The following is a 16,110-nucleotide window of genomic DNA, read 5'->3' as shown; positions in this document are numbered from 1 at the left end:
TTTAAATTTTCTTACTGTATGGTAGAATTTATAAAATGAGTGAACTATCAATTAACCAAAAAAGAAATAGTACTTTTTGATTATCTAAAACTGCAGAAAACATTATAAAAATAAAAGATATAAGGTGGTTTATATATTTTTTTATAAACAATTTAATGTATTACTGATAGAGCTATTGCTCTTATTTTTCTTTGGAACTATAAAACTATACATAAAATATGTTTTGTTTGAGTGCAGTTTTGTCTTTGAACACATAATTGTAATTTTTTTTAATGAATGCTACAGCCTGAATGTTTGTGTTACTCCCAAAATTAATATGTTGAAAACCTTCCAAGAAGATGGTATTAGCAGGTGGGGCCAATGGGAGGTGATTATGTCTTGAGGGCAGAACCCTAATGAATAATATTAATACCTTTATAAAAGAGCTCCCTGCCCTTTCTTGATGTCAGCAAAAAGTCAGCATTCCACAAACCTGAAGGGTGATTTCACCACAAACTGACCACTCTGGAACCCTGAACTTCAACTTCTAGCCTCCAAAACTGTAAGAAATAAATTTATGTTGTTTATAAATTAGCCATTCTCTGCTATTTTGCTTTAGTAGCCCAAATAGAATAAGACAATGAACTAGACATGTGTAATTTTTAAAAATGCAATTTCATGTAATTGAAGATTAACATGATGAGGTATAAAAATTGATTCATTTTAATTTATAAAAATTTTAAAATATATGGATTATGCACATCTTAGTATCTTTCATATGGTTTAAACCTTCTAATGTATATATTGGGTTATTATTACTTCTCCAACATTTAACAAATATAATTTTAGAATGTACATATTTGTAGAATTAATCTAGTCTAAATTTATACTGGCATGCCTAGATTAATTGTGGTTCACTTCATTATACTTCACAGGTACTTTTTTTTTTTTTTTTTCTTTTCCAAATGAAGGTTTGTGGAAACCCTGCATCCAAGAAGTCTATTGGTGCCATTTTTTTCAAACAGCATTTGCTCATTTGGTGTCTCTGTACCACATTTTGGTAATTCTAGAAATATTTCAAATGTATTTATTATTAACACATTTGTTATGTTGATCAGTGATCTTTAATGCTACCTTTGTAATCTGAGGGGCATGAATCAAACCCCATTTAAGTCAGTGAACTTAATAAATGTTGTGTGTGTTTTGATTGCTCCACTGCATGGCTAGTCCCCTGTCACTCCCTCTCTACTTGGGCCTCCCTATTTCCTCAGATGCAAAAATATTGAAATCAGGTCACTTAAACCCACAATGGCCTCCAAATATACAAGTAAAAGAAAGAGTTGCACATCTCTTCAAATAAAAAGCTGGAAATAATAAAGCTTAGTGAGGAAAGCATCTTGAAAGGCAAGATAGAAATTTTAAAGTGCTACTCCACTGAACACACAAATGACAAGAATATAAAACAGTTTTATTGCTAATATGAAGAAAGTTTTAGTGGTCTGGATTAAAAATCAAACCGGCCACAACATTCACTTAAACCAAAACCTAATCCAGAGTAGGACCCTAACTCTCTAATTCTCCGAAGGCTGAGAGAGGGTAGAAGCTACAGAAGAAAAGTTTGCACCTATCAGAAGTTGGTTCATGGGGTTTAAGGAGAGAAGCCATCTCCATAACATAAAAGTGCAAAGTGAAGCAGTAAGTGCTAATGTAGAAGCTGCAATGAGTTATCTATTAGATCTAGCTGAGATAATTAATAAAGATCGCTACACTAAACAACAAATTTTCAATATAGACAAAACTGGAAGATGATGCTATCTAGAACTTTCATAGGTAAAGAAGAGAAGTCAATGTCTGGCTTCAAAACATCAAGGACAGTCTGACATTTTTGACAGGGTCTAAAGCAGCTGATGACTATAATTTGAAGTCATTGCTCATTTACCATGTCAAGAATTCCAGCACCCTTAAGAATTAAGCTAAATTTACTTTTCCTGTGCTCCATAAATAGAGCAACAAAGCCTGGATGATGGCACACCTGTTTACAACATGGCTTACTTAACATTTTGAGCCTATTATTGAAAACCACTGCTCAGAAAAGGATTTATCTCAAAATATTACTGCTTGTTGATAATGCACTGGTCACCCAAAAGCACTGACAAAGATGTACAAGATTTATGTTGTTTTCATGCCTGGTAACACAACATCCATTCTGCAACTCATGGATCAAGAAATTATTTTGAATTTCAAGGTCTACTTAAAATATATATTTCACAAGGCTATAGCTGCCATAGAGAGTGATTCCTCTGATGGATCTGGGCAAAGTAAATTGAAAATCTTCTGTAAAGGATTCACCATTCTAGATGTCATTGAGAACATTTGTGATTCATGGGAGGAGGTCAAAATATCAATGTCAACAGGAGTTTGGAAGAAATTGATTCCAACCCTCACAGTAGCAAAAAGATTATGCCTCACTGAAGGCTCAGATGATTGTTGACATATTTTAAGAAATAAAATCTGAATTAAGGTAGGTTATTGTTTTCTAGACATGATGTTGTTGTGCACTTACTAGACCATGTATAGTGTAAACGTAACTTTTAAATGCACTGGGAAACCAAAAATATTCATGTAACTTGCTTTACTGCAACATTCCTTTGATTGTTGCAGCCTAGAACCAAATCCGCAATCTCTCTGAGGTGCTTAAAGACTTCCTATTGAATACTATGGTTTTCTGAAAATCTATGGTAGTCTCTGAAGTGGATATGACACATCATTTAGATTTCTTTTATGACATGGATTTATAGTATGCTTTTTCATATTTTATAGGGTAAAAATACTATCTTCAGTCAATTTTCCATAGTCTACTTTTATCATAAATACGTTTTTAAAATTTCATTACTTTTTACATGTCTACACAGTATTACATTTTTTGTATTTTAAAGGGTAAATGGCAGTTTTTTAAACAAATAGAAAGGCAAAGACAGTCATAGCTTATTTGTGGATACAGAATTAAGAAGCACATTTGTATTTAAATGCTTGGGATATTTTGCATATTACAATGATTGATACTGTATATATAATCAATTTTACCTCTTGCTATAGGAGAAGCATTCAAATTTTAATGTTTATTTTGTTTTTTTCCAAAATGTTAATACTAAGTAGTATCAGGAAATGTAAAATACAAAATATATAATAAACCATATTATTATTTTAATATATTTTGAGAAAAAAAACAAGAGTAAAAATATTTGAAAAATTAACAGCAGAGGAGAAAGTTTACTCAGCTATAACCTGAGTTTTAATTACAGTCATGATTAATGACAAATGCTAATCTGAAATGTGACCTCTAGAAAAATCTACAGCTGTTGAATCACTTGAGAAAATGGTCTCCACTATTTTCAAAGTAAAGCACAAGAAAGGATAAGTCATATTTAGAATTATTAATCACAAGAACATTATAGTAGGTATTTGAAAATCAGAAGACAAGACAAAAAGTAGACCTAACTGAAATAAAGAGCTTTGGGGTATCCTATTTGGAAAGCTATAATTTCCACATTATTAACCTAATCATTTAAAAAGAACTTTTCACTGCATTAATCCCATTTAAACTTAAGATGGAAACACTGAATAGAGATGAAGCTCTATTAGCTACACAATGTGAATCAAATGGGTCTATAGGCAGAGATGGAGATAAAAAATGGAATGGTAAGCAGTCTTTCAAAAGACATCATTAGCCTCCAAATATCCAGCTCTGAAGAACTTCCTTACCCACACACTAGTAGCTATATGTATACTCACATTTGATTAAGTCTTTGAAAGTCTACAAAAGAAAGCAAGTGAGAATCACAAAAAAGGAAGATGCTTACAGTGTTTTGACATTGTCAATGAAGACCACAGGGCAGCTGTGGAATTTTTTTAAAGTATATAACCTAAGTGTCCTAGAAAAGCCAGCAAAACCAAGGTCAAACCCTCTCTAGAACTCTCTGATCTGAGCCCATTAATACAAAAAGAAAAAGAAAAAAGAAAATGAACTCTTAACACCAAGAAGAAAAATAAAAGACAACTAAGGTTGAAAAATAAGTATTTTTAATATAAGTTAAAAGCACATGAGTTATATAGTTTAAAAAAAGAGACATTTTCAGTATTCATCTTTAAGTATAGGAAATTCTGTTATTTAGACATCACTTTGTATTCTCAAAAAAAGCAGAGGAAAAAGCAACAAGCTTAAACAGCATTGAGTGGGATTTATGTTATAAAAAAAATAAAAATAAAAGATGAGATTTCCTGCACTAGGGGTTGTTAAATCCAGGAATAAGGGACAGAAGGAAGCAATACTTTCTTTTGAAGGGGTAGATAATTAAGGTTGCTCCTCATCTGTCAGGGAAGTTTAAGGCAGGGTGAATGGATTAGGTGACCTCTCAAAATTACTTCCATCCCAGGATTTATGATGTCAGTATAAACCAGCTGCCCCAAATGAAAACTTAGGCAGGAACCACTAACTCTTGCACTTGTTTCTGCTATTCCATGAGTATAGCCATAGTTAGGTAACTTACTAGAATAACTTAAAGTGCCAGCTTTGGACTCAGATAGCCTGGGTTCCAAAGACTCAGAGTTTTAGCTTCTTCAGCCACAAGTTTTAAGTAACTACTGTGCCTATATCATTAGATTGCTGAGAAAATTAAGTGAGCTGACATGCGCAAAACCAAAAGTATGAAGTACATCCACAAGCCAGCATTCTCTTTAAACTCTGTTCTGCCACTACATCAACCACAGTGGTAAGAAATGATGCTACTCGTGCCAGCTCCACCTCTCTTCCTTGTCTAGTTCACCTTGTATTTTTTGGCTCCTCTCAACTTCTACTCTCAAAAGAAAACTCTGAATCTATCAACAAAAACTTTAGCTACTGAACTTCATAACTAGAAACAACACAGTGTCTGATGATATATGAAGAGTAAATGAAGTAACAACTAGATGAAACCATTGAAACACTGGGAAATGTGTTAAATATCAGTAAACTATGGCTTCTTTCTAATTAAATTTATGCATATATTAAGATAGTTTGTAAAACTATTTAATTACATGGTAGCTGCTATAATGTAAATAGATAAAACAGACTAAAAAAATCAAAATAATGGAAAACATATGTCTAAACATAATAGATTTAAAAATATAAAGCACTACAAATTCTTACAGCATATGCCTCTATTCACCTCCTTTTTACAGCACCGATTTGAGTTTTCCCCTAAAGTTTAATTTTTCTGTTGCAGGTTTTATTAGAAAAATTACTTTTCACTTTGTTTTATAAAATTATTTTTTCTCTTTCCTCATTTTTTATAGTTTTCTCCAACAGTTATTAATCTTCTGATTGTTCTTTTAGGAGGGAACTTAAGATTGCATTTTATTTCTGATGTCATTTAAGTGTCATAACTATACAGATGTAATACATTTTTAAATGTTTGCAAAGATATATATGCAAACATATGCAGGTATCATCTTCAGATACCATGATAAGATGTCACTCAGAAAATGACAATAAATCTGACACTAATTCTCTCTCTCTCCCTTTTTTTAAAGTTTGAAGGTTTTATTTTTTAAATTTTTTAAAGTATATTTTATTGATTATGTTTTACAGTAGTTCCAATACTTTCCCCTTTGCTCCCCCCTGCCCAGTACACCCCTTCCCTCCAGCAATCCCACAACCCCCTAGTTCATGTCCATGGGTCATGCATATGTTCTCTGACTTCACCCTTTCCTATACTATTCTTAACATCCCCCTGTCTATTTTGTATCAACCAAGTATGCTTCTTAGTCCCTGCACCATTTCCCCATTTCTTCCCCTCCAGCTGATAACACTCCAAATGATTGCCATACCTATTATTCTGTTCCTATTCTGGTTTGCTTAGTTGAATTTTGTTTTCATTTTTTAGATTCAGTTGTTGATAGTTGTGAGTTTGTTGTCATTTTAGTGTTCATAGTATTGATCTTTTTCTTAAGTAAGTCCCTTTGACATTTAATATAATAATGACTTGGTGATGATGAACTCCTTTAGCTTCACCTTATCTGGAAAGCACTTCTTCTGCCCTTCCATTCAAAATGATAGCTTTACTAGATAATCTTGGTTGTAGGTTGCTTTCCATCACATTGAATACTGCTTGCCAGTCTGATCCTGCCTGCAAAGTGTCCTCTGAGAAATCAGCTGATGGTCCTATAAGCACCCCCTGTAGGCAAATCTCCACCTCTCTCTTGCTGCCCCCAGGACTCTGTCTTTATCTTTCACCTTTGGCATCTCAATCATGATGCGTCCTGGTGTGGTCCCCTCTGTGTCCAGCTCACCTGGAAACCTTCGTGCTTCCTGGAGCTGTATGTCCATCTCCTTCACAAAATTTAGGAAGTTTTTCTCATTTTTTTTCAATTCTTGCTTCCTCATTCTGCACTGGTTGACTGTTTTTTTCTTCCTTATGTTCCAAATCATTGATTTGAACCCCGGTTTCCTTTCCTTCACCATTGGTTTTGTGTGGATTTTCCTTCCTTTCACTTAGCATAGCCTTCACTTCTTCCCTTATGTGTCTGCCATACTCAAGCATATGTGTCAAGCCTGTGAGCATCTTTATCACCAGTGTTTTGAATTCTTCATCTGTTAGGTTGTCTAACTCCTCATCTGTGAGGTTGGCTATCTCCTTGTTGCTTAGTTCTCCCACTGGAACCTTGATCCATTTCCCCTTTTGGGCCATACTTCTCTGTCTCTTCATTCTGAAAGGCTCCTGTGTTTGTTTGCCTCCATGTCCCAGGTAGAGCTGTCACTCCTGTTACATTTTAAGGGGTGGAGCCTTAGGGATTCATCAGTACAGAACAACCTGTTTCACCACATTATGGTGCTATCTGTAGGGAGGGGTTTGAGAGGGAACAATGTCATCAGCCCAGCACTCACCCCTTTTCCAGGCACTTCTGCCATTTCCACACTGGACTGGCGCCCCTCTAGCCGCTTCCCTGTCATTCCCAGAGTGGGTGGGTCTGTGGACATTCTAGGACCATTGGGGCCCTTTAAAGAAGTGTACTCTGAGGAAAGACCAGCAGTTTATGCCTCCACCGCAACCTCCACTGGTTTGCACAGTCAGAAGCAATGAGGCTTGATTTTCCTTGGTTCTAGGACTGTGGGCTTTGAGGTCCAGTAAGGAGCTGGGAATGCTCCCCAGGTGTCCCTCCTGACTTTTTAAAACTTGTGACTGCACTTTCTGCTGGCTTGCTGCTGCTGCCGCTGCTGCCACTGCTGCCACCGCCACCACACCATGTCCTGCCCGCCCCAGCTCTGCCCCTCCTACCTGTCTGGATGAGTACTTCTTTATATCTTTGTTTGCTGGACATCCATGCAGTTTTATTTTATGGAACTTCTGGTTGTTTCTAGTTTTGAAGTAGTTGTATTCCTTCTTAGTTGTGGAAGGAGATGCAGAGTGTCTGTATACACCTCCATCGTGGCCGGAAGTTCAACCTAAATTCTCTTTTATGAGACTTTTACTAAAGCTCAGTTTAAAACAAATTGTCATTTTTCCCTTAATTTTTCTTTAAGATAAAATCTAAGAATTCATTCAGGATTTTGCTAATCAGTGATATTTTACCAACCAACTACATAGGTATAGGTGTAAAATCATAAATGAACATTCTACAAATAGTGTTAGTTCTGAAAATAAATAAATCTATTGGGGGGCAATTATTCTGAATAAACTCATTCATTTCCTGATTATGTGTACATTTTTTCCTAAGAATCAATTTTTTTTATTGCTCCGAATATAATCTCATTAAAAAGATTTTTTCTATGTGTGCAATGACTATTTTAAAAGTGAGTCATAAAAGTTTTTCTATCCTCATTTTCCACTAATAATTTCTCATTCCCAAATAGTTCAGAAAATATAGTAGTAGTCATATCCATAAAATATGAGTGACAATAAGTGGTCAGCAATACAGGGCCTTTTTAAAGTTGTTCTTGAATTACTTTGTCCTTTCTGGGGTTTTGATTACTAATTAGTTTTTATTAAATGAACTGTAAGTAAACACTGGTCACCATGTACCCACATATTTATTGGTTGTTAATTTTTGAGAAAATATTCTTTTAAAAAAAGACAGAGTCAGTTCATGAGGCAATTCTTATAATTTCTCTTTTCTTGTTAATAAGTTCCCCAGATAATCATATCATTACTGCAGTTTTCACAATGAGATACAGTGAAGGAAGCTGCATGTATACCATTAACTGATAATAAAAGAACAAATGAAAAAAAAATTCTGTCAGTCACTTTTAAGAAATGTCACCCCCAGGAAACTAAAACTGAGCATGGAGCACATACTGCATATATCTACTTACATCCCTAGGGCCAAAAATGTCTTATTTATGTCTTTCACAGCTCTGGCTTACTGATCTTCTCTGGACCTCCTGACTGTCAATATTTTGGTTAAGGGGGGAATACTTTTCTCTTTCCAAACTGAAAGAAGAAAACAAGCTTGTTTTCTCCTTCCCTCAAGGATATAAAAGAAGAAAAACAGCAGTAAAAAAAAAAAAAACTCTTTTATAAAACTGCCATAAAAATGGGAAGCAGACACATGGCACTGGAAGAATTCAAATGTTTGCTTGTTTCATGAAAGTTAATGCCTCAGAATGTTGACTGCCTTCACCAAAGTATTCTTCTTATACCATAAAGATGAATCCTCCCAAATTAAAAAGGTAAAGAAAACCCCAGATCATAATAGGGTGTATTAATAGAACCATTTCATATATTCCTAAGGACTTGAGTCTAATGGTAATAACTTTGACGAGGACTGCCCAAAGGATAACAGTTGATTGGCTAGGTATTATCTTTCTTCTCTCCTCTCCAATCCAAACCATTAAGGCTATGAAATTGTCAGTACGTTATGTGGCAATTGTAAACACATCACCATACTGTGGATTCAAAGATTCCACATGCCGATTTACTTCTAGTACACACACACACACACAAACACACACATACACACTAAGGTTTATTTTAAATCTTTATCCATTCTAAATTTTTTTTAATCTTTATCCACTCCAGTTCATCCCATTTGCCAACTGATTGTATTTTTATATTTTTTTTATAGATCTTATGTAATCAAAGAAGTGTGCTTGTTTATGCTGCTGCCCAGAGTCTGAACTAGCCACCTCATAAAAATACAACTTCTGATTATGCTTTCACTAGATTCCAAAGATCTGAAAATTTAAAAAATTTTCATAGAAATATACATGAGTCTGCCAGGCAAAATAACAGGTGCATCCATGCTTCCGCTGTTTGAAATCGGCATGCTCTGCTAATCAACCAGAATTCCTTAGGTTGTGCATTTATATATAATATACTTTAGGCACCACTGGACTCAAAATGTTTTTTCCACTAGTCTCAAAATGTCACAGAGATATAGAGAAGCACTGTGATGTAAAACAGAAAAGTTTTCTGTGTATCTCTTTCCTTAGTCCATCCTATCATGTGGATGCTCACACATTTCTTACAATTACCAAAAATGCACAGGAAACACAAATTAAAAACAAATAACATGCTTTAAATTTGAAAACCTGCTAAACCAAAAAAGAATTTTAACATCAGTCTCTATGCTTTTTTTTAAATCCTACAGTGTACTTGCTAACAAAAGTTGAGTCCAAATTCTCATGATAGACAACATGCGTGAAGAAAAATCAAAGAAAGTACAGTAGCCCCATCCATTCAAATAGATTTAGAAATGTTGAGAACAGTAGAACTACCAAGGCTCTCTAAGGCCCACCTGTTCCAGCTTTCTCGGGCACTGTGTAGGTGTGGGGGTAGAAGTGATTGGAGTGGTGCTGAACTTCTCCTCGCTGCCGGGCACGACTGTTTAAGCAGGAGAGCTTGGACCCTTGCAGCTCTGGCCTCAGCAGAAGCTCCGACTTACCATTGCAGCCCAGACACAGAAGAGGCACGTCCATTCTGCAGCAGTGCCCACAGCTGCTGGAGAGAAGCAAGGTCTCTGCGCATCTTGCCTTTAGCACACTTGAGTTTGTGTATTAGGTTAACATCAAATGTTTCAGTTCTATTGAATAAAAGATTTTGGAGACTTTAAAGACATTTTAAAGTAAGTTCAAATCACTGAGAAACACAGCTGAATAAAGTGAAGTATAGCTGGAGTTCTGTACTTGTTGAAATTATTGTTAGTATTTAATGGGCTGACAATATAAATAGCTTATGTAGTAAAAAAAAAAAATTAACATTTTGGTCAGGAGTTTCATAGGCTCAGTGAGGTCCTTATGTGTCCAAAAAAGCACACAGACATCTGGACATTACAATAATGATTCAAGGGTTGTTCTGAATGTTATGTAAAAAAGCCAGCAGCCTAAAACCATCTATTAGTAATTAAAGAGATAATTATAAGAAGTACTGAAGGTGTTGAGTAAATATTCTCCCTAATATAAACATGCTTTTATTTTCTGAAATTATCTATATAAATTATCTGTATATATAAAATTCCTCCCTAAACTCTCCAGTCTAAAAGTAGAAAAAGCAATCTGACATTTCTTAGTTTCTGGTAACTTACATTTAAATAGAGTAGTCATTGAAATAATCATTTGTTTACAGTTGTAAAGTACATTTGGAGAAATAATCTATGTGTAGACTACTTAGTTGTAAAATTGGGTAAGATAAGGAAAAATAATGTTTCTTCTCTATCAGTGCTATCACTTTTGCCTCTCTGAATTGGCTGCTGGGTTTACGTCTCATTAACGGACCCACACAGAGTCATTAGAGCTGGAGAGCTAATAGATGCTTTTCTCTCTCACAATACCTATTAAAGCAGTTGACACATCTTTAATGTGGTGTAACTCCCAATTAATTCCTTAAGGTCAGCCTATCACATTGTCAGCAGTGGTATTATCATGTCTATCTGCTTGTGACTACATGTCAAGAAACCTGTGTGCAGAGCCTCTCTCAGGCTTGGGAGTAGACTACAAAAGTCAAGGCTATACTTGCCCTCATTTTTTCAGAAAATATATTTTGAAATATTTTATAATAATAATATATCATGTATAGCACCAATATATGTATATATCAATATAATAGATTTCATATTAACTTCCATTTTTATAGCCTAGAAGACTTAATAGTAATTCAGCAATATTGATTTTGTGTAGTAAATTATTTCTTTCATTTAAAAAAACATAGAGGAAAAATTACTATTGTATTAAATAGGTTTCTTCATAGAATGTTTGGTGCATTTTAGTTAAAAGGTGCATTGATATGTCTTCAAATAAATTATGTAATTGTAAGAGGAAAAATAGTAAAGCTGACATTTCACAATGTACACAACTGACTATTCAAGTTGAGTAACTTAAAAAATACCCCTCTTAACTGTCAATCTTTGTAAATAGTGTCAGAATAACTGTCTAACTTCTTGAAAAATTATTGCAAAAATATATTTAGAAATTACAAAAATGCATTACATAAATATATAAAATAATGAATGATATCTAAATGATGTTTTCAAAAAATTTGTGATCACCTGTACAAAAAGCAATATCAAAGGATAAAATGTACATATTCTGGAATGCAGTCAAAATGTTATGATGAACAGTTATTTACCTATATACCTGCAAATAAATAAATCTTCTCATTACAACATGTCTTCTGCTAAATGACAACATGTTTACAACAATCAACAAGAGCCAAGGTATTACTTTGTATATGAGTGTATGTATCTATCTTTTTTTTTTCCTGTAGCAACATTCAGATTGATTTTAAAAATGTTTTTATAATTTGTGTTCATCACATATACACTGTATTCTTCTAGCAAAAGTTGAAATTCTCCTTGTGGGAGTCTTACTTTTTATTTTCTTTGAGGTTTCTATCATGCTGTTTTTAAAACCTTAGCTAATCAAGTTGTGTTTATTAGATAACTAAAATGATCAAAATTTTATAGAAAACTTGGAATATTTTATTTTTTGCCCTAAGTGTGCAAAAAGTAACACATTGTTCTATCAATAAATCTGTCTTTGCTAGTAAGTATCTGTAAATCTCAAGATTGTTTTATTAAGATATTAACAGGTTGTTATAACCAGTCCCTGAAGCATTTATTAACACTTACATCTAAATAATATTTGTGTGAAAATGCATAGTCTAAGTGAATGAAGAAATTGGAGTCTGTTATTACAACAAATGAAAAACAAAATATTCCAGATGAACATATCTACTCAATGTTAAAACATTCACATGTATTTCACAAGTACAGAATAACAAATTCTTCCATTCAATATGTGAAAATAATTCTGTGTCTAAAAGGAGCCTGCTCTTTGGTCAAAAAGCACAGTTTATATGCAAAGCAATGGTTAAAATAGAATGTTTCTACTTCTGTAGGCTGAGTAAACAGTGATGGAAACAAAAAACCTACTTTAACTTAAACAGTGTGAATGTTCTAGTTCATGTGAGTATACATTTCAGCCATCCTTCACATCCAGGGGGAGTGGGGACTTATTTATTTATATTTATTCCATGGTTTGTCTGCAAAACAGGAAGTGGTATCCTCAGTGAACCAAAAATCGTGAAGAACCCCTGGAAGATCAAGAGCAATAGATAGAATTGGGTTATAAGAAGGAAAGTTCAGTTCAAACAGAAACGAGGGAATGCTTTTGAATAAAGCAAAGACTGCAAAGGGAGCTCTCTTCTGTTGATCCAAGTAACCAAAACCCACCATGTTTATGATCAGTCTAAAAAATTATATAACATACATATCATTTAAAAATCTTGATCAAATATCCTTGATGGGTACTGTCAGGAGAACAGAGGAGGAAATGGAAGTAAGTGAAATTATGCTCTATTAGAAAGGCTCAATAACTTAATTGACACTAGTCATTGATGAAACAATTAAATATTTTAAAATGCTATATTTATTATGAGTCAAAATATAATGAATTTTTACTTTCTATAAATTTGTAGTAGAGGGCTGGTGGTTTAGAAAAATGTTTCCTTAAAAACAAATAGAATATCTTTATATCTTATATTTATCTGTGTGTATACATACACAAATATGTACATATGTCTATGCACATATATATGTGTGTATATATGTGAAGATAATAGACATCTTCCAAGGCAGTAAGAAATTGTGATGCAAAGATTTTGAGAGTCAAGATTCACACATGTGTACCCAGAATTTAGTACTGCTTTTCCCTAGTAGCCATTTGCCTATGCATAGCAGGTGGCTGGCAGGTTAATAAACTGAAAATAATTTTAAACAGAACACATGGCATTAAGTAGATGGGAAGAGTTAACAAAGCCTTATTCATTCCATAAGCTTTGCCTGGGAAACTGAAGTGCTAAATCCTAGGCATAAGGTTAAACAAGAAATAAACCATTCCTCCCAAACATAAAAATCCAGCTTCAATTTACAACCATCTTCTACTGGATTAAGGTGATCTGATATCTCTAGTGGCCAATCTCAGCCATTTTCAGAGGAAGATAATACAGAATCTCAAAAGCCTTTTAAAGTTTTTATTTAGATTTTCACATAGTTTACTTAAGAAATTAAACTAGTGACTGTAAATCATTTAACAAATGAGAAAATATAAAGAAACGACAGCGATATAGGAAATGAAGATTACAGCCATAGACTCTAAAGTATCTATACTGTATATATTCAAGAAACTAAATGGTTTCAGGTGCCCAACTTTTTCAGAAGAACCAAATAGTGCCTCTGGGCCCTGCTGAGTCAGCTTTGGGCGTTCTTCAAGCTGCCGAGTCTCTTTCTTCTCTTCTGCTGGCTCAGCTATGGTAGCCAAGAAGATCCTGAACCTCAAGGCCAAAGTGGCCTGAGACCAGACAGCATTATTCAAAATCAGCACGGTTGGGGGCTGCAGAATGTGCAGAGCACCAACTTAGAGGCTTTGGACACCATAAAGATGCTTGTTGGTGTGAAGACCAAGTTTACTACAGGTAGCCATATGCTGCTTCATGAAATGCAAATTCAACACACAAAAGCCTCCTTAAAGGCCAACATAGCATAAGTGGATGACATAACTGATGATGGTCACCTCCAATGTCATAACTATTGGAGAACTGCTGAAACGGGTGATCTCAACATTTCTGAAGGTCTTCACCTCAGAATAATAGCAGAAGAACCTGAAGCTGCTAAGGAAAAGGCATGTCAGTTTTTGGAATAAGTCAAAGTAGGCAGAGAGATGGACAGAGAAAAATACTCACACATGTGTCCAGAACATCTCTATGTACTGAAGTTCGTGCTGAATTTGCTAACGTGTTAACACGGGCAATAGTTGACTCCATTTTGGCCATTAGAGGAAACTACTGACCCCTTCACAGTTAGGATCGTGGAGATGAAACATAAATCTGAAACCAATACAATCTTAATCAGAGAGATCTTGTTTTAGACCATGTGGCATGGCATCCTGATACAAAAAGCAAAATAGCAGATGCATAACTTCACAGCAGTGAATTCTAGCATTTTTTAAATCCTTATCCAAGGATATTTTATTGCTGTTTTTAGAGAGAGAAGAAAGAAGAGTGAAAGAGAGAGGAACACTGATGTGAGAAAGAAATCTCAGTCAGTTGCCTCCCCTAAATGCCCTGACCAGGGGTCAAACCCACAAATTTTTTGGTGCACGGGATGACACTCCAAGCAATCCAACCACCTGGTCAGGGAAAATTCTAGATTTTTTTTTTTTTTTACCAGAGTGCAGGAGAGAGAGAAAAATGAGTAAATGCTGAAAAATCATTAGAGTTTAAAAAAATAATATAACTGAGAAAGTCTGTATTGACTCATATAAAGGATTTGTTGGTATTAGTCAAAAGGGAATTGGTCCATTTTCCTTAGATGCTCTCACAAAAGGAGGTATAATAGCTCTGTAGAGAACTAAAAGGAGAAATATAGAAAAGCTGACATTTGCTTGTGGTTGGGTAGCTCTAACTCCTTTTGATTATCTCAATCCTGATTGATTGGGACATGTAGGATTTGTTTATGAGTATACATTGAGGGAAGAGAAGTTCATCTTTATTGGGAAATGTAACAATTTTTTCTCTAAAACATTATTGGTCAGAGGACAAAATAAGCACAAATTCAAATCAAAGATGCAATAAAAGATGGCTTGAGGGCTGTTTAAAATGATGTTGATGGCTATGTCATTCCAAGCATTGGTGCAGTGGAAGTAGCCATGGTACCAGCCCTGATTAAATAAATATAAGCGCAGTGTAAAGGGTAGAGTCCAACTTGGAGTCGAGGCATTTGCTAATGCATTGCTCATTATTCCCAAGGTTCTAGCCCAGAATCCTGATTTTGATCGCCAGGAAACACTAAAGTTTAAGAATAACATTTGGAATTAAATTAACTTATTGGTGTGGACTTGAACACAGGTGAGCCAATAGAACAGAAGTAGGCATATGGGATAACTATTGTGTAAAGAAGCAGCTTCTTCACTCTTGCACTGTGATTTCCACCAACATTCTCCTGGTTCATGGGATCATGTGAGCTGGAATGTCTTTTCTAATAGGTTAAATTGAAGCTTCCCTTGTACCATATGGAACATGAAGACTACAGAGTGATTCTGAAAACACAACTATGGAATTTCTGTCCAAGCTTCAAATGATTTTTAAGGGAATTTTCTTTTCCCATATGAATAGAAGAAAGAACACTGGCACCTATTCAAATTCAGAAGTCTGAAATTATAATTACAGTATTTTTTTATTTACTCATGTATGAACATAAAGCAGGGTTTTTTTCACCCAATGAACATGTTGCTTGCTTTAGCTTCAATGATATAAAAATACATGTAGAAAAGAATGTTATCTTCCTTATTAAACATTCATGGAGAAAAATAATCAGTAGACTACTGCAAAATAAGAAAAAAAAGAAACAAAAATTTGGTAACTGAAAAATATTGTAATTGAATTTAAGAATAATAGAGTTCTTCATAAAAGATTAAATGGAGCCAAAAATAAAATTAGAGTTAAAAATAGGTCAGGAAAAAATATGCAAATAAAACACAGACAGAAAATACGATGGAAAATGAAGCAAATTCTAAAGCAGAAACAAAAGATATCATGAGAAGTAATAAAAAATGTGTAACACTTTCCAGGAGATAAGAGAATGAAGCAGACGTCATGCTTGAAG

The 16,110-nt window shown here is 34.4% G+C and overlaps 1 pseudogene; it reads left to right on the top strand.

The window, feature by feature from the left end:
• The first annotated feature begins 13,888 nt into the window (after positions 1 to 13,888).
• On the top strand, positions 13,889 to 14,424 carry LOC150008778 (T-complex protein 1 subunit zeta pseudogene; annotated as a pseudogene).
• Positions 14,425 to 16,110: the final 1,686 nt, after the last annotated feature.

Source organism: Furipterus horrens, unplaced genomic scaffold (assembly GCF_987537825.1).
Source record: "Furipterus horrens unplaced genomic scaffold, mFurHor1.1.pri manual_scaffold_5, whole genome shotgun sequence".
In the NCBI taxonomy this organism is placed as follows: Eukaryota; Metazoa; Chordata; class Mammalia; order Chiroptera; family Furipteridae; genus Furipterus; species Furipterus horrens.
This window is presented reverse-complemented; position numbering and strand designations above follow the sequence as displayed.